This window comes from Mustela putorius, unplaced genomic scaffold (assembly GCF_011764305.1).
Source record: "Mustela putorius furo isolate JIRA1106 unplaced genomic scaffold, ASM1176430v1.1 tig00000083_pilon_pilon_pilon, whole genome shotgun sequence".
In the NCBI taxonomy this organism is placed as follows: Eukaryota; Metazoa; Chordata; class Mammalia; order Carnivora; family Mustelidae; genus Mustela; species Mustela putorius.
This window is the reverse complement of record NW_025421273.1, coordinates 9,224,053-9,241,965: the sequence shown is the minus strand read 5'-3', so window position 1 is coordinate 9,241,965 and position 17,913 is coordinate 9,224,053. Positions and strand designations below refer to the sequence as shown.

The following is a 17,913-nucleotide window of genomic DNA, read 5'->3' as shown; positions in this document are numbered from 1 at the left end:
TGTTTTCTTGTTGTTACTAGTATGAATTAAATTATAGAAGTTCCTGCCATTGTGGTTAGCCACAGACATAGGTCTGTGTTCTACAGGATAGGGTTTTCAAGAATAAGTTGCCAAGAATAAGATCTACTTAAAGAGAGACCAAGTGAAAATTAGAAGAAGGGGAGAGGGTAAAAGTGATTACTATGTTTGGGAATGCTTAGTAATCCAGGATAAATTAAATAGATTATAATAGTTTATGTAAATGATGGAGATATTATTTGTTGGACGGCTTGTGCCTGTAACAGAAGGGGTTGTGACAGTCTGTGTGGCTTATAGTCGTGACCTTCCACGTTATAATGTGAAGGCATTTTGTATTTTGGATGCTGTCCATTCCACAACTGCCACTGGATATAAAGTTTTGGGGGTTCTGAAGGGAGCTGTGGGAAGAAGCTTTTTTGCCTCTCACAGTACCAAATGGTCCCTGGTTATGATTCAGAAAGTGAGAAATTCAGCGCAGCAGTACTTTGGAAGGCTATCATTGATCTGAACATTCCAGATTCCACATGTTATTTAATGGGAGAAGATGATACTGCCAACAAGAAACAATTCTTTCAGTATGTAAAGAAAGTAACTCCAGACACGGACAAGAAAGTTCACGCCGCTCTAGGGGAAAATTCAGTCTTAGAACAAAGTTTAAAAGAAGAGAGAGAATGATCCCCAGAAGCCTCTTGCTAAGAAGAAAAATCACATAGCCCAGAAGACAAGTTGCCTCAGAGCTCGGGAGCTGGCTGCTGAGGACTAAACTATAACCACAATTTTATGAAGATTTTTCAGATAAGGATGATAGACATGTTGACAAGCAGCTAAAAATAAATCACCACCATTTTATCTTTTGGTGTTCAGAAACCAGTTTTAAAAAATCAGAAGTGGCCTTCTGATTTCTACACTTTGGTGACCAACCCCCACACTGCTGCTGACTTGGGAGGTGCTCTTGAGTTTGTCTCCTGGTTTCTCTGGGCCTCAGTTTCTACAAAATGAATTCGATGATACTTACTCTCTGCTCTACATTCTTTGGTTTTATTTAACCCTAATTCTGAGTTCTGAGGAGTTGAAGAAAAAAGAGAAAACAGCTGTATCCAGGTTATATAAAGTGAGGGAAACTTTTATCTGGAACACAGACTTCAGTTCTCAAAAATTTTCAAAAGGATATATAGCAATTGCTCTTGAACTGAAAATTCTACTCTTGTGACCTTTAGTTTTTACAGTCTTTCTACTTCTGGCCAAAACCCATTCTTTTTCTTATATGGATTCTTTTTTAGGGAAGTGATGAAGACCTTTTAACTACTAGCAGGTAAACTGTCTTATAATCAGAAATCTTAGAATAATGTTTTAAAAGGTAATATCTGGAGAAATCATAAATGGCTTTCTAATGCACTTTATGTTGAAAAACTGGGACAGGACATTTGATCTCTTCAAATGTATCTTCAAAATCTATTTAGCATGAATAAAAGCAGTATACTGTTGCCTTGTAGCAGTGTCTTGAACTTTGATTTAATTACTTTATTTCCTTTTAATAAAAAAGTTCCGTAGGAATCTTTACTGTTGTATCTCAACCACTTTACCTGTGAATCAGTCCCATTTTGACCTCTAAAATAATTACCAGGTGATTTAACAAGGCCGTGTTAAGACTACATAGCAGAGCAAGGTAAAGTAAGAAAATGGGAAATTTCAGGCCTTTATAATACTTTAAAATTAGTGCTGCCTTAGCTAAACTGTATTTCCTTATTGTGGCAGTAACCATTCCTCCTTCTGACCACACAGAAGCCCTGAATTCCCAGGCCATCCCTTGTCCACATTCCACCCATCATTTTCCCTGTTTGTCTACTCTGGCCCTGGGGTCTTCTGGTCCCCAGGTGTCTTCTGATGCCTGAGGTCCATCCTCAGCCCCACCAGCACTGTCAGTAATTTCTATTCACTTAACTAGAAGCTGCTTCTCTCTGTTGTAGCCCTGTCAAGTGGCTGCCCTTCATACCTGGGGTGGGATGAACATCTCCTGAAAACTCTCCTGGTTTGAAGCTCATGGCCTCTGACATGCCCTTAGGTTCCCCATCTTACTAAGGTCATCTAATGACATCACTCTCCTCATTCCACAAGGATTTTGACTTGTGATTCCCTGTGTTGTCTTCAGCACAACTCCTCTCCTACATCTTGTGAATGAATAGCCACATAAATTACCTTTTCAGTTTGTGGGCCTGTCAGGCTTTCTCTGCCCTACTTCAGCAACCCGCTCCTATAGTCATCCCCTAGATCTTGTCATTAATCCCACCCCTCCAGAGTCTTAATTTTAAGTACTCTGTTTTCTGATTTCTTTTTTTTTTAAAGATTTTATTTATTTATTTGACAGAGATCACAACTAGGCAGAGAGGCAGGCAGACAGAGTGGGGGAACCAGGCTCCCTGCCAAGCAGAAAGCTCGATGCGGGGCTCAATCCCAGGACCTTGGGATCATGACCGGAGCCGAAGGCAGAGGCTTTTACCCACTGAGCCACCCAGGTGCCCCTGTTTTCTGACTTCTGTCTCACATCGTGCCAGCATACTCTTTCTCGTTGTTCTTTGGCTGAACCAGCTCATTGATGCTGTAGTCATGTCTGTACTCTTCACCACCCCCTCCCCCATACCCACTCTTCTTTTCTTATCCAGTTGAGGTTCCATGGTCCATCACTTAGGAGTCACCAAACAATTCCCTCGAATATCTCCCCAACTCCTTGGCCAATCTTCAGTTACTATACTTCCTGGGCAAAATAGATAAATGTAAATAGAGGATAGGTAGGTAGGTAGATGGATGGATAGGTAGATGATGAATAAAATAAAAATAAAGGCTATGACAAAAAATGGATAAATTCAACCTTTAGCTCACCTACTCCATACATGCATCCTCGCAGCTGAGTGAGCTAGGATAACCTGACGTCCATGCTTACAAGTTTCATTTGGTTCAGAACGTCCTCGCTACTGTTGTGTGGTCCTGTATTTCCCTGGTCCATTTGCTCTCCCACTGTCTTGGACCATTATTTTATACCTCCTTCTTCCCAGAACCTCCACAATATCTCCCCTCTTCCTCATTTGCAGCCGATTTATCTGGTTCCTGTTTCACCAAGAAGAGGAATTTGACAATTGCCCACGCTGTATTTACCAACCTACCAGCATGCACTCCACCTGCCTTCCCACCGTTATAAATGAACTCTGCTTGATATCTAAAGTCAATCCCTTCACTAGCTCTTTAGATTCCATATCTTCTCATCTATCTGAGAACATTATCCCCTTTTACTCTTGTGTCTTTTTTTTTTTTTTAAGATTTTATTTATTTGACAGACAGATCACAAGTAGAAAGGCAGGTAGAGAGAGAGGAGGAAGCAGGCTCCCTGCTGAGCAGAGAGCCCGATGCGGGGCTCGATCCCAGGACCCTGGGATCATGACCTGAGCTGAAGGCAGAGGCTTTAACCCACTGAGCCACCCAGGCACCCCTTGTGTCTTATGTTATTCCCTCTCTACTAGATCAAGTCTGTTAGCATGAAAAATTTCCCCCAGTCCCCCACATCTTCTAATTTATGCTCCATTTCCCTACTCTTCTGTATAGAAGATCCATTTCAAGAGCTGTCTCCATTTTGGTGTGGTGGTCTTTTTTTTTTTTTTTTAAATCATTTCAATATCTGTTTTTATTGTTTTTTAAAATTTTTTTTATTTTTTATAAACATATAATATATTTTCCCCCCAGGGGTACAGGTCTGTGAATCGCCAGGTTTACACACTTCACAGCACTCACCATAGCACATACCCTCCCCACTCTCCATAACCCTACCACCCTCTCCTGACCCCCCTCCCCCCAGCTGGTGGTCTTTTGAATCCATTCTCATCAGGATTTCATTGCTATCATTTACCTAAACAGCTTTTGTCATGATCAGGAGTAAATTGCCTCCATGTTGCTAAATCCAGTGGAGAGTTCTCAATGTTCCTCTCCTTGGCACATCTGCACACTGGATCACTATCTCCATAACACACATTTTTTAGATGGTATCTAAGATACTGAACTTTATTCCTTCATACCAATAGGAAGCTGGCTATTTCTCTATTTCTTTTGCATGTTGCTCCTTATCACCCTAACCTCTAAATGTTGAGTTGTCCTATGTCTGAGTCTAGATACAGACTTTTCAATTTTCATTCATTCATTCACTCACTTCTACCCACTCTCAAAGCTTTTGATATCATCTGTATTCTGATGATAACTATTTTTATCTCTATCCTTGACCAATCCCTTGAACTCCAGACTCTCACATCTAATCACCTGATATCTTTACTTGACCTTTAAATAAATGTCTCACACTTGGAATGTTAAAACTGAAGTCCTCATTCCTGTTTGCTGCTCACACCTTGCCCTAAAATCTTATTTATTCTCACAGTCTTCCCATCTCAAGAAATTGCAATTCTGCCCTTCCCATCATTCATGCACTTGCTAGTGTCTGATTCCTCTTTCTCTTATTCTTCAGATCCAACCAATCATAGTATCTAGTTCTTTCTACCCTCAGAGCAAAAATAGAATCTGATGTGTCTCAACTTCATCCTAATTTCTCCTAACTCACATCCATGTTTCTCTCTTTGCTTCCCTGCAGTCTACTCTCTGCACTTAAGCCCAGATTCTCACTTTAAAACTTGTGTCAATATAGAATCTTCTTTCAGTTTGTCACCCCACTCACAGAGGCAAAGTTCTTACAGTGGCCTATGGAGATCTAGCTGACGTCATCCACCATTGTTCATGTTAGACAGGATGCAAAGATGTCCCCTAAGATTCCCACCTCCCTGGTGTACTGGCCATACATCATACCTTCTCTCTGAGTCTGGGTGGGACTTGTGAATATGATGAGATAGTTACTCCGTTTATTAGATTGCCCATATGCCAAAGCTGATGTGAAAATCACTCTGGTCATTATATCTAAGTGGCTGGGAGAACCTTGTATAAGTTTCTTCTATTTCTTTTATATATATATTCTTATATTTCTCTAGCAGACTAGAGAAAGAAATTCTCCTGCTGGCCTTGAGAAAGCAATCTGCTCTCTGTATATTGCCTTTGGAGAGGGCCACATGGTAAGACCCTGAGGGGACCTCTAGTCGCTGAGTGTCAGTAATCTCAGCTGAGAACTAGTAAGAAATAGAGGCTGCAGTCATTGAGCCACAAGGAAATAAATTCTTCCAACAACCTGAATGAGCTAGGAAGTGGATTCTTTCCTAGAGTCTCCATGAGGCATGAGACTGCAGTGTAGCCAACATCTTGATTTCATTTTCTTGCGGCCCTGAGTTGAAGACATGGCCCAGACCTCAGCTCTATAGAAATTGTGAGTTTGTGGTCATGTGTTATGGAGCAAAATAAAAATAATGCATACCTCTCTTACTTAATCTTCTCTCCTTCTGTGCTACCCAACTTTAGCCACAATGGTGTCCATGCTCTTCCTTAAATATGCAAACCAGGGACGCCTGGGTGGCTCAGTGGGTTAAAGCCTCTGCCTTCAGCTCAGGTCATGATTTCAGGGTTCTGTGATCAAGTCCCGCATCAGGCTCTCTGCTTGGTGGGAGGCCTGCTTCCTCCTCTCTCTCTCTCTCTGCCTGCCTCTCTGCCTACTTGTGATCTCTCTGTCAAATAAATAAAATCTTAAAAAAAAAAAAAAAAAAAAAAAACCACTTTAAATATGGGAACCAGGTTTCAAGGCCTTTTGGACCATCTGTGTCTTCTGCCTGATAAGATTTTTCCCCCAAGAAAGATATATGACTTGCTTCCTTCCTTCCTTTAGGTGTTTGTTCAAATGGCATTGTATTAGACAGGCCTTTCCCAACCACTGAATATAAAGCAGCAGCCCTTCTTACTTTGGTTAATGTTTTCCCCATGGCATTTATCATCTTCTGATGTCTCACTTATCTGTTTACCATGAAAGTTCAAATTCTGTGAAAAGTTGAGCGTGGATTTTGGTTTTGTTCTCGGTTGCAACTATCCTTATGTGTGAAATAGTGATTACAACATAGTAAGTTCTTAATAAATCTTTGTGAATGAATTAATATTTCCTGGGTTTTGACCTTATTTTTAAAGGGTTTTTGGATTAAAAAGAGTTTTGGATTAAAATTATTAAATTATTTAATTATTAAAATCATATTAAAGGATAAAAAAAGAGAAAGCTATTTTTAAAACCAAACTGTTTTATAACTTAATAACAGAAGAATGTAAAGAAAATCCAAATCCAATTAAGCATAAAAATATAGACACTAAGAATTGCTTGGTTTCAGAGTGCATGCCCAATTGTGCAATTTAAAGCTTAGTGAGTGTCTTACTACATAGGTTTGAATTACATTATACTCTAAAATTGTTTATACACTGCAAAACTCTGACCATATTCTGAATAACTTTTTTAATTCTAGTTTTAAAAAAAAAAAAAAACCTCATCACTATTTCCTCCCGCTAAGAAACTGACATAAACCCAAAAGCACAACCCTGATAAAAATATGTATAAATCAAAATTTGAGTATTAAATATTGACCCATCACTAGTATAGTACTAATTATTTAATAATTGTCTAATTACCCATGCCTATTATCTGTGCAATGTTTTCACAATGTCTTAGAATATTTTTTTAGCATTTATTTATTTGACAGAGAGAGAGAGATCACAAGTAGGCAGAGAGGCAGGCAGAGAGAGAGAGAGGAGGAAGCAGGCTCCCTGTGAGCAGAGAGCCCAATGCAGGGCTCAATCCCAGGACCCTGAGATCATAATCTGAGCCGAAGGCAGAGGCTTAACCCCCTGAGCAACCCAGGTGCCCCTCTTAGAATATTTTGATTGGCTTAGTGACATTTACAAACCATTCTTGTAAAGAGTTGCTGCTCCAGGAGCAGGTCTATTTTTAGTAAGAGAAAAAAATGGTCTCAAAAATGTAAATAGATAAATACACACACATACACACACACACACACATGCACAGGCACGCTTTAAAAAAAAAGTCTGCATTAAGTCAGGTTTCCCCAGCAATCTAAGCATAGCCTGTTATGGGTTTTTTCTCCCTATTATTTCCTTTCTCCTCCGATGGTCTTTGCTTAATAGGTGCTCTTTTCCTCTTAATTTTCTTTCTTTCTCTTACTGAAAATAAAAATTCAGACAAATAAATATAATAAAATAAATTGAACCAACAAAAAGCCTTAGTAATAGTTTCTCTTTTGTGGGTCTAAATGTAAGTAATTTTAGATGGTAGATTCATTCCGTGAATTGGGGCCATTGGCTTGGGAAATTCACTGAACTTCCTGCATGAGCACCTTACTCTCCAGTTTGATGAAATGTCCCATGGTTCATGTGAACTTTTCTCTCTCATATGACACATCTCTGTCAGCAGATGTCTTGCAAGTATAGAGCATGGGATAAATTGACACTTTGACTCTGCCATTTCAAATCTATGTTGCCAGAAATTACATTTCATTCACCTAGAAATAACCTTTTAGTGATTCGGATTCTCTACTCCTAGACTAAATGGCTGTTTTTATTTGCTATTAATTCATTATCAGAGAAAATGGCTATGTCCTTTCTCATTCATTATAATTTGTAAATTAACACACATAAAAATTGACTTTTTATTGTTGTAGATGTGTAGATTCCTGTAACTACCAACACAATCAGGAAATAGAACTATTCTCTCACCACAGAGAAACTCCCTCCTATGGCCCCTTTAATTCATGCCTCCACCCACTCCAACCCATACAACCACAATTTATGTTCTCTATCACCATAGCTCTTTCTTTTTCAGAAGGATATATAAATTGAATTACAGACTATATATCCTTTTGAGATTGGCCTCACTCACTCAGTCTTATGCCTTTGAAATTCATCCAAGTCATGTGTATCAACAGTTTTTTGTTTGTTTGTTTAATTACTGAGTAGTATTCCATAATATGGCTATATTAAAGTTTATTTAACCATTCCCATTAAAGTACGTTCTGGTTGTTTCTAATTTGGGGTGACTATGAATGGACCTGGTAAAATACTCATCTGTAGGTTTTTTCAATGACTCTAAATTTTCATTTCTTTAGGGTAAATACTTATGATTGGAATATCTGTGTCATATCATGTGTGTTGAGTTGTTTAAAAACCCAATCTGCTATTTTTCCCACCAGCAGTATATGAGAGTTTCAGTGGCTCTTCATCCTCATTAGCCATTCTAAGGTGTATAGTGGCATCCCATAAAACTTTAATTTTTGACCAATGATGTTCAGAAATTTTCCATGGCTTATTTGCTATCTGTATATCCCCTTTTGAGATATGTTGGTTCAACCTTGCCCATTTATTAATTAGGGGGTTCTTTTTTTTTTTTTTTCCTTTTTTGCTGTTGAGTTTTGAGGACTCCTTATGAGTTTTAGAAGCAAATTGTTTGCCAGATACATAATTTGCAAGTATTTTTTTCTAGTCAATAGCTTGTCTTTTCATTCACATAACATTATCTTTTTTTTTTTTTTTTAAGATTTTATTAATTTGACAAATAGAGACCACAAGTAGGCAGAGAGGCAGGCAGAGAGAGAGAGAAAGGGAAGCAGGCTCCCCGCCGAGCAGAGAGCCCGATGCGGGACTCCATCCCAGGACCCTGAGACCATGACCTGCACTGAAGGCAGAGGCTTAACCCACTGAGCCATCCAGGCGCCCCTAACATTATCTTTCACAGAGCAGAAGTTATCAGTTTTGATGAAATATTGATTTCTTTTTTAAATCATGCTTTCGGTGCCATATTGAAGAACACTTTGACTAAGCTCAATTTATGAAGATTTTCTCCTATATTTATTTTTAAAATTTTATACTTTTTATGTTTCACACTTAGATCTGTGAATCATTTTAACTTTTGTTTCCATTGTGAAATCTAAGCAAAGGGTCATTTTTTCCCCTTAGATGGATATCTGATTATTTTAATACCATTTGTCAAAGAGACTGCTTACTCTTTTTCCATTGCATTGACTGTAACCTTGTCAAAAAAGAATTGGTTGTGTTGCTGCTATATTGTTTCATTTGACACTATATCTGCTCTTTCACCAACACAACACAATTTGATTACTGTAGATTTACTGTAAGTCTTAAATCAGTAAGTACAAATGCTCCATTTCTTTTCTTTCTTAAAATTACTCTGGCCATTCTATTTCTTTGCCCTTATTTAAAACTTTTGAATTAGCTTATCAATAGCTTCCCAAAATCTTGCTGGGATTTTGATTAGTAGTACATTAAATCTATAGATCAGTTGGGGGAAAACTGACATCCCTATAGAGCTGAGTCTTCCAATACCTGAACATGGCATGTCTTGCCATTTATTTAGATCTTTGGTTTCTTCCAACAGCATCTGTAGTTTTCAGCATATAAATTTTAGACATTTTTGCACTTAAGCACTTTGTTTGGATCTACCATAAATGATACTCTTTTTGAAAATTTCAGTTTCCAGTTGTTCATTGCCAGATTATTGGTGAGTTGAAATTGTGTCTGTGAAACTTAGTACAATAATTTCAATATCATTTATATTTTCCAAGCTTTTGTGGTATCATTAGAACCTGTCCTTCATCCTTGTCACTCAGGTGACAGTGTGGGACCTGGGGGGATGGTCCAGTCCATAAATTATTTCTCCAAAGTCTCTGATAAGCTACTTAGAGTCGTGCAAGCACAGCTTGAGGTGGCCGGGTATTTATGAACAATGTAAAGAAGTCCCTTTCTTGAACTCCTTCCTCTTCACACCCTCCCTGGCATGTTCCTGTTTCCTGTGGCTTCCCTTTTAGATGTTCCAGCCAGAAAGCTTGGGGTTTATTTTCTTCCTTCTGCTATGCAACTGCACCCTCTTCTGAGGCGAAGAAGCAGGAGAAAAGAGAGAGGTAGCAGGGATTCGCCCTACACCCTTAGGGTCTCAATTCCAGAGAGGAGACTTTCCCTCTTTCATCATTTTAGGCTCCTGCAATTCCTCCCCAATGCCACCACTGGATTATTTGGAGGCTGGGACATGAGAGAGTGGAAAAAAGAAAAGTTATTTCCCAATTCCTCTGGAAATTCCTTAGGAACCCCCTTTTCTGTTCTTTGTGCCAGAATTTGAGGGCTTCTTCTGAAGCTCTATCTGTTTACCCCATTGCCCATCCCTAGGCTTGGGGCTTTATTGAGTACAGATTGGGAACGACACTTGGGGAAAGGAGTGAACTCACGGCTGGTTCAGTGGTATCTAAAATTCTGATCTACCCACAATATGCCTGGTACTATTTACTTTGAGTCTGTGCATCCATCTGGGTTTTATACTGCATTCAGCGGATGCAGGAGAGTAGCGTGTGCTTACTTGTTCTACCTGCAGTACTTTTACGTACCAATGGGCAGACCATGGCATCCTATTAATTTTATGTAATTTGGGTTGCCTACGAATCCTGACGAATGCATTTACAAGGCGCCAATCTTGTTTTCTCACCTCACTTAAAGGATATGTCTATAATTTAAAGAGTTTATACTTCATATTTACACTGAATCAAGTTTCCAAATATAACTTACCACATTTACTTATTTAATAGACACATGAGGAGGCAAAGATGTGCTTTTTTTTAAAGACTGTATTTATTTATTTGAGAGAGAGTGAGTGGGAGAGAGAGCACAAGCAGGGGCAGAGGAGAGGGACAAGCAGACCCCCTGCTGAGCAGGGAGCCCACCAGGAGGCTTAATCCCAGGACCCTGGGATCGATCACGACCAGAGCAAAAGTCATATGCTCAACCGACTGAGTTGTCCATGCGCCCCTTGAAAGATGTGCTTTAACAATTTATTTGTATTGGGATAATTATTTATATTTGAATAGTACTATTTTTAGCAATAAAGAAGACCCTGTTTACCAGTTAGGCTGAAAACTGATAGCCAATATATTTGTGATGTGCTCGTGAAGCTCTGCGACCCAGACTATATAGCTGTAGTAATCATTACCATACGTTAAAGCATTCTTGCACTTATATCTAAGATCCTTTGTTTTTAGCCACATCAATCTTGTGAGATAAGTAAGATGGTTTTGTTTGTTCATATTTTATAACTAGGACATCTTTAGAGGTGCTGCATTGCCGGCTCACGGTCACACCGCTATTTACTATAGAGTAACCAAAGCCTTTGTTACTCAAAGTTCACTGCATTTTTGGCCAAGCCATCCTTCATTATTTAATGGTGTGTACATTGGCATGGATCAGTTCAGACCAAAACTATTGAGCTGCCCAAAACCCTTGACAAGTCTTGATATAAGGCCTTGAAAGACAGGCTGTATTTCAGTGTCTCTGTGTAGGCATTAGACAACTCCTAAGGACTTTTAATAGAGGAAAGAAAATAATACAGTGGCAGGGATGCTTTAAGAGGAAAACCTGACATGGATGGAATGGAAAAGAATGTCCCTGGAAGGTGGAAGTAGATTCTTCAAGGGTAGTAAGAAGTGACAGAACTGATTGGGATGTTGCCATCGTGAAGGGACATATGCAAGAGACATTGTAGGGGGCTAGTCAGCAGGGCTTGGTGACACCTTGGAAGGTAGGGACAAGGCATGGGTGAAGATGGAAGGTTCTTTGGCGGTGGTGGTCTTTGGAAAATGATATGCTCTTGGTGTGAGTGAGTTGGATTTGAAGGGAGAGTTAAGTCTCAAGCTTATAGAATATAAAATATCAGGACAAAAGGAGTTTGGAGTTCTAGGTCAGGAAATGAGGACAGACTAGGGGTAGAGACTTAAGATGGATCCTTGTAGAAAGGATGGTTGAATAGTGGATAGAATGTCTGAAAGAGGGCTCATAATGAGCATGGAGGAGAAAACCAGGGAAAAAATTCAGAGTGCATAAGCTATAATGTGAAGAACTACTGAAAGTTTTATTTGAGTATGAGTTTGAAAGTATTATAGGGCTTCTGACATTTATGAATTTCAGCCAGAATAGAGGTGTGCTTAGTTATACATACTTAATGGAACTCTCACGTCTTTGAGCCCTAAGTAAATCTAGCATTGCCGGTAAATGCATTCACCAGAAAGATCATCAGGGTGCACTCACGCACTCACTAATTCCATTTGTTCACCTATGACCTTTGTTTATTTTCCTGCCCCAGTGAGATCTGTATTTTACAGGTACATGTCTAGACAGTTTAAATACAAGGCATGTCTCACAGCTGAAGATTCCTGTGCCTAGCACCAAGACTACTTTATATGCACAAAAACTGACAATGCTAATGATGGTTTCTCCCTGGATGTTTAGAGTCATTTGTTGGTTTGCATCTCTGTGGCATTTCCAAAACAGAACAGTTATTTGCATGTTGCTCTTTAACGTTTCCAGAGGTTTTGTTTTGTGTTGTGTTTTTTTTCCTTTTCTTTTCGCTCTAGTAAGAATGGTATAGGAGGTGGTGAGGAATTATTCTTTGTTAGGAGACTGTTTTACACCTCCTTTCATTCAGTCCTCTAAAAATGTTGGTATGTTTCAGCCCGTGAGGTTGAATATTTCATTAGAAGCCATTAGGGGAGTTATTTTAAAGGCAGATTTTGAAGAACCTTAATCACTAATCTACTCTGTATGCTGAAAATCTGAGTGAAAGGGAGAACAGCTTTGTGTTGCTGAAAATTTCTGCTACTTCGTCTTCCATCTTGTTGGCATGGTTAAATATTTAGGTGGACAATAGCCCTCCTCCCTTACAAGACCTCCAGTGGAGATTGTGGATAGTATCAAATCCTATATATACTATTTTTTTTTCCTATTCATACCTACCTGCGATAAAGTTTAATTCATGGGTTAGGCACAGGAAAAGATTAACAACAATAATTTAGAACAATTGTGACAATGTATCATAATAGAAGCCATGTGAATTTGGTCTCTCTCTCTCTCTCTCAAAATAGCTTACTGCACTCACCCTTCTTCTTGAGATGATATGAGATGATAAATGCCTATATGATGAGATGACGTGAGGTGAATGACAGAGGTGTTGTGACATAGCGTTAGGCAACTGTTTGTTTTCCAGTGATATGTTAGAACTTCTTCTGTCGAGCACAGGTAACTGAGAATCAGAAGGTGACACTGAGAAGCAGAACCAGGGATAAGGGGGACTACTGTATTTCCCAAGTTTAATTAGAAACTTCGATGTTGTGATTGAAAGAAATACTGTATCAGCCGTGAACTAGTCATCTTTTAGTTCTCTTACAGCTTTCTGCATTAAATAGTGCTAATGATCTGTCAGGTTCTGAAATGGCAGTTTTTTGCTGCTGTTGTTCATGTAGATTGAAATGGTTATTTATTACTGCAGCCTATTCTTATTGCCACATAAATGGCTAGGAACGTGTGTAAAATCACTTTTGAGGCTGGGTTCAGTCAAATCTGTACCTTTGTATAAATGCCAAGATGCTGTGTCATAATGGTAGTCGAGTATATATGTATCCATTGGCTATTAAAAGAAAAACCAGCCCTTTTATTTGACTCTAAGTGTTTAGTCACCTCCCCGGTTCGGCATGCCTTTGGCTTGTTTGGTTTGTTTGTGGGGAAGGAAGGATGGGAAGCTGAGAAGTGAGGGGAGGCTGGACTATACCTGAGCTCTTTCCTGAGGTTGTATCGGTCCATGATGGCTTGTGGCGTCTGTGATAGAAGCAGATGATGGAAGCACAGGAGCAATGAGAGCAGTGCACATGAGTGCTGATACTGTATAAGAGCTGCTAGAGACCAACTCTTCATTTTCCAGCAAAGGAGACTGAAATCAGAGATCTGAAGTGTTACGTCTTTGGTCACATAGCTAGTTAGTGGCTGAGCTGGAAGTAGTACTTGGATTTCCTGATTCCTAGCCCAGGCATCTCTTCCACATATCTTTCGTGTAGATATGATGATTTCCACTAAATTCAGAATATTAGTGATGATTAATGGTTAAGCTGTTATTACTACCCCCCCATCCTTGATGGGTGATACATTGAAGGCATAATTAAGCATTTAAGAATGATTTTTTAAAAAATATTTTATTTATTTATTTGACAGAGAAAGATCACAAGTAGACAGAGAGGCAGGCAGAGAGAGAGAGAGAGGGAAGCAGGCTCCCCGCTGAGCAGAGAGCTCGATGTGGGACTGGATCCCAGGACCCTGAGATCATGACCTGAGCCAAAGGCAGCGGCTTAACCCACTGAGCCACCCAGGTGTCCCTGATTTTTTTTTTCTTAATTTGTAGGAAATCACCTTTGAAACACCCTTTGGAAGCATGAAATACATACTTCAAACTTGACTTTCCTGACTGAAAAGAAGTGTTGAATATCCGTACTTTGTGTGTGTTAAATTGTTGCAGGATAAATAGAAAACAGCTTCCATGTTTTATGTTCCAGTCCCTTGCCGGGATGAACCGTGCTTTTGGGTGTCTTGGATTCAGCTCTTTAGTTATAACTTGGATTCCCCATTTTGTCTCCACAAATCTCAGATGAAGAGACATGTTTTAGGGTAGCCAAAACTCCCTATCCAAAATGGTTTTGGGAAAAAAAAAAATTAGAATCATTCTAGGATCACTAGATTAAGCAAGCTCCCTGTTTTGATTCCACTCTGGGAATAAGTGGTAACCTACAGAAGACAAAATGAAGATAAAATGAAGCTTCTCCCTCTCCCTCTGTCTGCTGCTCTGCCCAAAGGCATTAAAATTATTTTAAAAATATTCAGATAATTTTGTAAAAGATTTTATTTATTTATTTGAGAGAGAGAGAGCACAAGCAGAGCGAAGGGCAGAAAGAGAAGCAGACTCCCTGCTCAGCACATCAGGCTCCCTGATGTGGGACTTGCGCCTAGGATTCCATGAAGAGGACAGGACTGAAGGCAGCTGCTTAATGGATTGAGCCACCCAGGGGCCCTAGATAATTGTGGTGTTTTTGTTGTTATCCTTGTGTTTTGTTTTGTTTTTAAAGATTCATTAATATTTTTTATCATTATTATAATTATTATATAAGAATATTATTATTCTGCAGAGCGGGAAGCCAGATGCAAGGCTCGATCCCAGGACCCCAGGATCATGATCCAAGTCAAAGGCGATGCCCAACAACTGAGCCATCCAAGAGCCCCCCCATATAATTGGTTTAACAGGACTAGACAGAGCTATAGTTCAGAAGCTCGCTCCCATAGTATGTTGCTTAAAACTTTGAAAGATACAGCCGCATTGTAATTGATACAAACTTGTATTGTTTGCACTGCTAGGTATGTAAGCTTCATAATATCTGTTATTACTAAGTCTCTGTATCTTTAATGAACATGCAATCATTGTTTGAAATGAAGTTTTTGGGGCGGCTGGGTGGCTCAGTTGATTAAGTGACTGCCTTCAGCTCAAGTCATGATCTCAGAGTCCCAGGATCCAGTCACGCATCTGGCTCCCTTCCCTGCTCGGTGGGGAGCCTGCTTCTCTTTCTGATCCTCCCCTCTCTTGTGCTCTCTCTCTCTCATTTTCTCTTTAAAATAAATAAATAAATAAAATCTTTAAAAAAAAATAAATGAAACTTGAGATCCTATAATATTTTACTATAGACTTAGATGCATATTCTAATAAAATTTCTGGAGAGAATGACTCAGTTAGTTGAATGGCTGCCTTTGGCTCAGGTTATGATCCCAGGGTTCTAGGATCGAGTCCCGCATTGGGCTCCCTGCTCCGTGGAGAGCCTGCTTCTCCCGTTCCCTCTGCCTGCCACTCTGCCTACTTTTGATGTTTCTCTGTCAAAATAAAAAAAATAAATAAAATCTTTAAAATCAAATATCTTATAATTCATGACATAGAAAGTCTATTGATGCTGCTGCTGTGACTAGCACTATTAGCACTGTTCTGCTACTAGGATGAAGATGAGGGCTGGAAAGAGTGATGAGTAAAGTACTGAGCACTTTACACCAATCATGCCACAATTTAATCCTTACAAATGAAGTTCCATGTGGGTTAAGTTCTTTGCCCAGGGTCATGCAGCTAGCAGGGAGGCCAAACTCTCGAGTGCACACTTTTAACCACCGTGGCATGTATTGGTTTATAACCTAGGCCTGGAGAGACTCTGAAAAGCCTACCTTCTGTTTCAAATCATTAGGGCATTGTTTGATTCAATTCAGTGAAAAAATTTAGCAAGTTATACATAAGTTTGCATTCCTAAAAATGACTCTAGCTCAATTTGTTCAAGCAAAAATTTTTAAGCAACTCCTACAAGAAGTAAAAGATACGCGTAATTGTTATTGATGATCAGCTTGGGGGAAAAAGAAACTGCAAACCTCTAGAAAAAGCTATTAGTAGTGACAATGAGAGCTCTTATTAAAGTCTTTATTTATTAGGTACTAAATAATTGTACAGAGTTAAGTCACATCATGATTTATGACAAGTTATTACTTCATTTCCCAGTGGGAAAATGGTATAATGAATAAGCTACCCCAGAATTGGAGCTAATGCAGTGTTTTACAACATCATATAGTGTCATCTATATACACATGTTTGTGATGAATATTTAAAGTTTCTATATTAATTGCAAATAATCGAGTCAATATGATGATTTCCATTGGTTTGTAAGTCATCAAAAGCATAATATTTCATATTTTAATAAGAAATCTTCATTTTAACAAGAAAGCACTTTCTTTTTCTATGTACACAGTTTTTTATTTGATTACATTATGACAGTAGGTATGCATATGTCACCAGAATTTTCCTATTTCAGCTTCCTTAAAAGCATAATTTAAAAGGTGTGTTTTAATTTATGCTTTCTATATTTTGAGAAAAACCTGCCATGATCTAATAACATAATTTGGTTTCCTTTTCACCTAGTGTATTCATTATTTTAATGAGCATTTTGGAAAAATACTTGATACAAATTTTCCTAATCCTCTTTTCTGACATCTTGAATGACAAAATAGTGACATTTAGAAGAAATTGGTTGTAAGAAAGACACCATTTGTATCCCAATTAAAAATAAATTTCAGAAAAAGAAAAAAAAATTAAGTATCACATTTCTAATATTAATCAATTAGCCTAAGAAAGAAGTTATGGCAAAATGTCATACCTATGGAGTGGCTTGCTGTCTATCTTCAAAATGAGAGTCAAGGGGAAAATATCAGTATGTCTCACAATTCTCCCATGTTATGATGGCCCCATTTATTCTGTATATTTTCTTGCCCAGGAAATGAACATAGAGAATCTTAATGGTTATTCATTTTATTTTTATATTTCATTGTTGTTCACCAGAAAATTCATATGTTGACAATTATAATGAAGATGAAAAGCTTAATAATAAAATAACCATTATCATTAAATAGTTTTTCAATGACCCATATATGTGAAAAAGATCGAAACTCGGATTTCCCATTTTGCCATTTGGTTACCTTAGTTGATTCTTTCCATGTTTTTGAGTCTCTGATTCTTTTTTTTTTTTTTTAAAGATTTTATTTATTTATTTGACAGAGAGAAATCACAAGTAGATGGAGAGGCAGGCAGAGAGAGAGAGAGGGAAGCAGGCTCTCTGCTGAGCAGAGAGCCCGATGCGGGACTCGATCCCAGGACTCTGAGATCATGACCTGAGCCGAAGGCAGCGGCTTAACCCACTGAGCCACCCAGGCGCCCCGAGTCTCTGATTCTTTATCTGATGAAGTAAAGGGTCGTACTAAATTATCTCTGGTTAACTTCTGCTCTGCATATACATTACTTTTCTTATGTTTGCTGGGAGAGAACCTCCTTTACGTAGTGTCTTAGGAATAAAAATGGTGTTAGGGAAAAGGCACAGAATCAGATTTTGTGGCCGATGGCCAGTCAGAAAGGAATATAGGGATGTTTATATTTTTTTCTATTTTTTCTATTTTTCTTTTTCTTCTTCTTTTTTTTTTTTTTTTTTTTTTTTTTAAGATTTTACTTACTTGATAGAAAGTGAGAGTGCACAAGCAGGGGCAATG

At 38.6% G+C, this 17,913-nt stretch overlaps 1 protein-coding gene across 6 annotated transcripts in view; it reads left to right on the top strand.

Moving 5' to 3' along the window:
* Positions 1-17,913, top strand: part of INPP4B (inositol polyphosphate-4-phosphatase type II B) — an 830,315-nt gene that overhangs the window by 596,309 nt on the left and 216,093 nt on the right. The window lies entirely within an intron of this gene.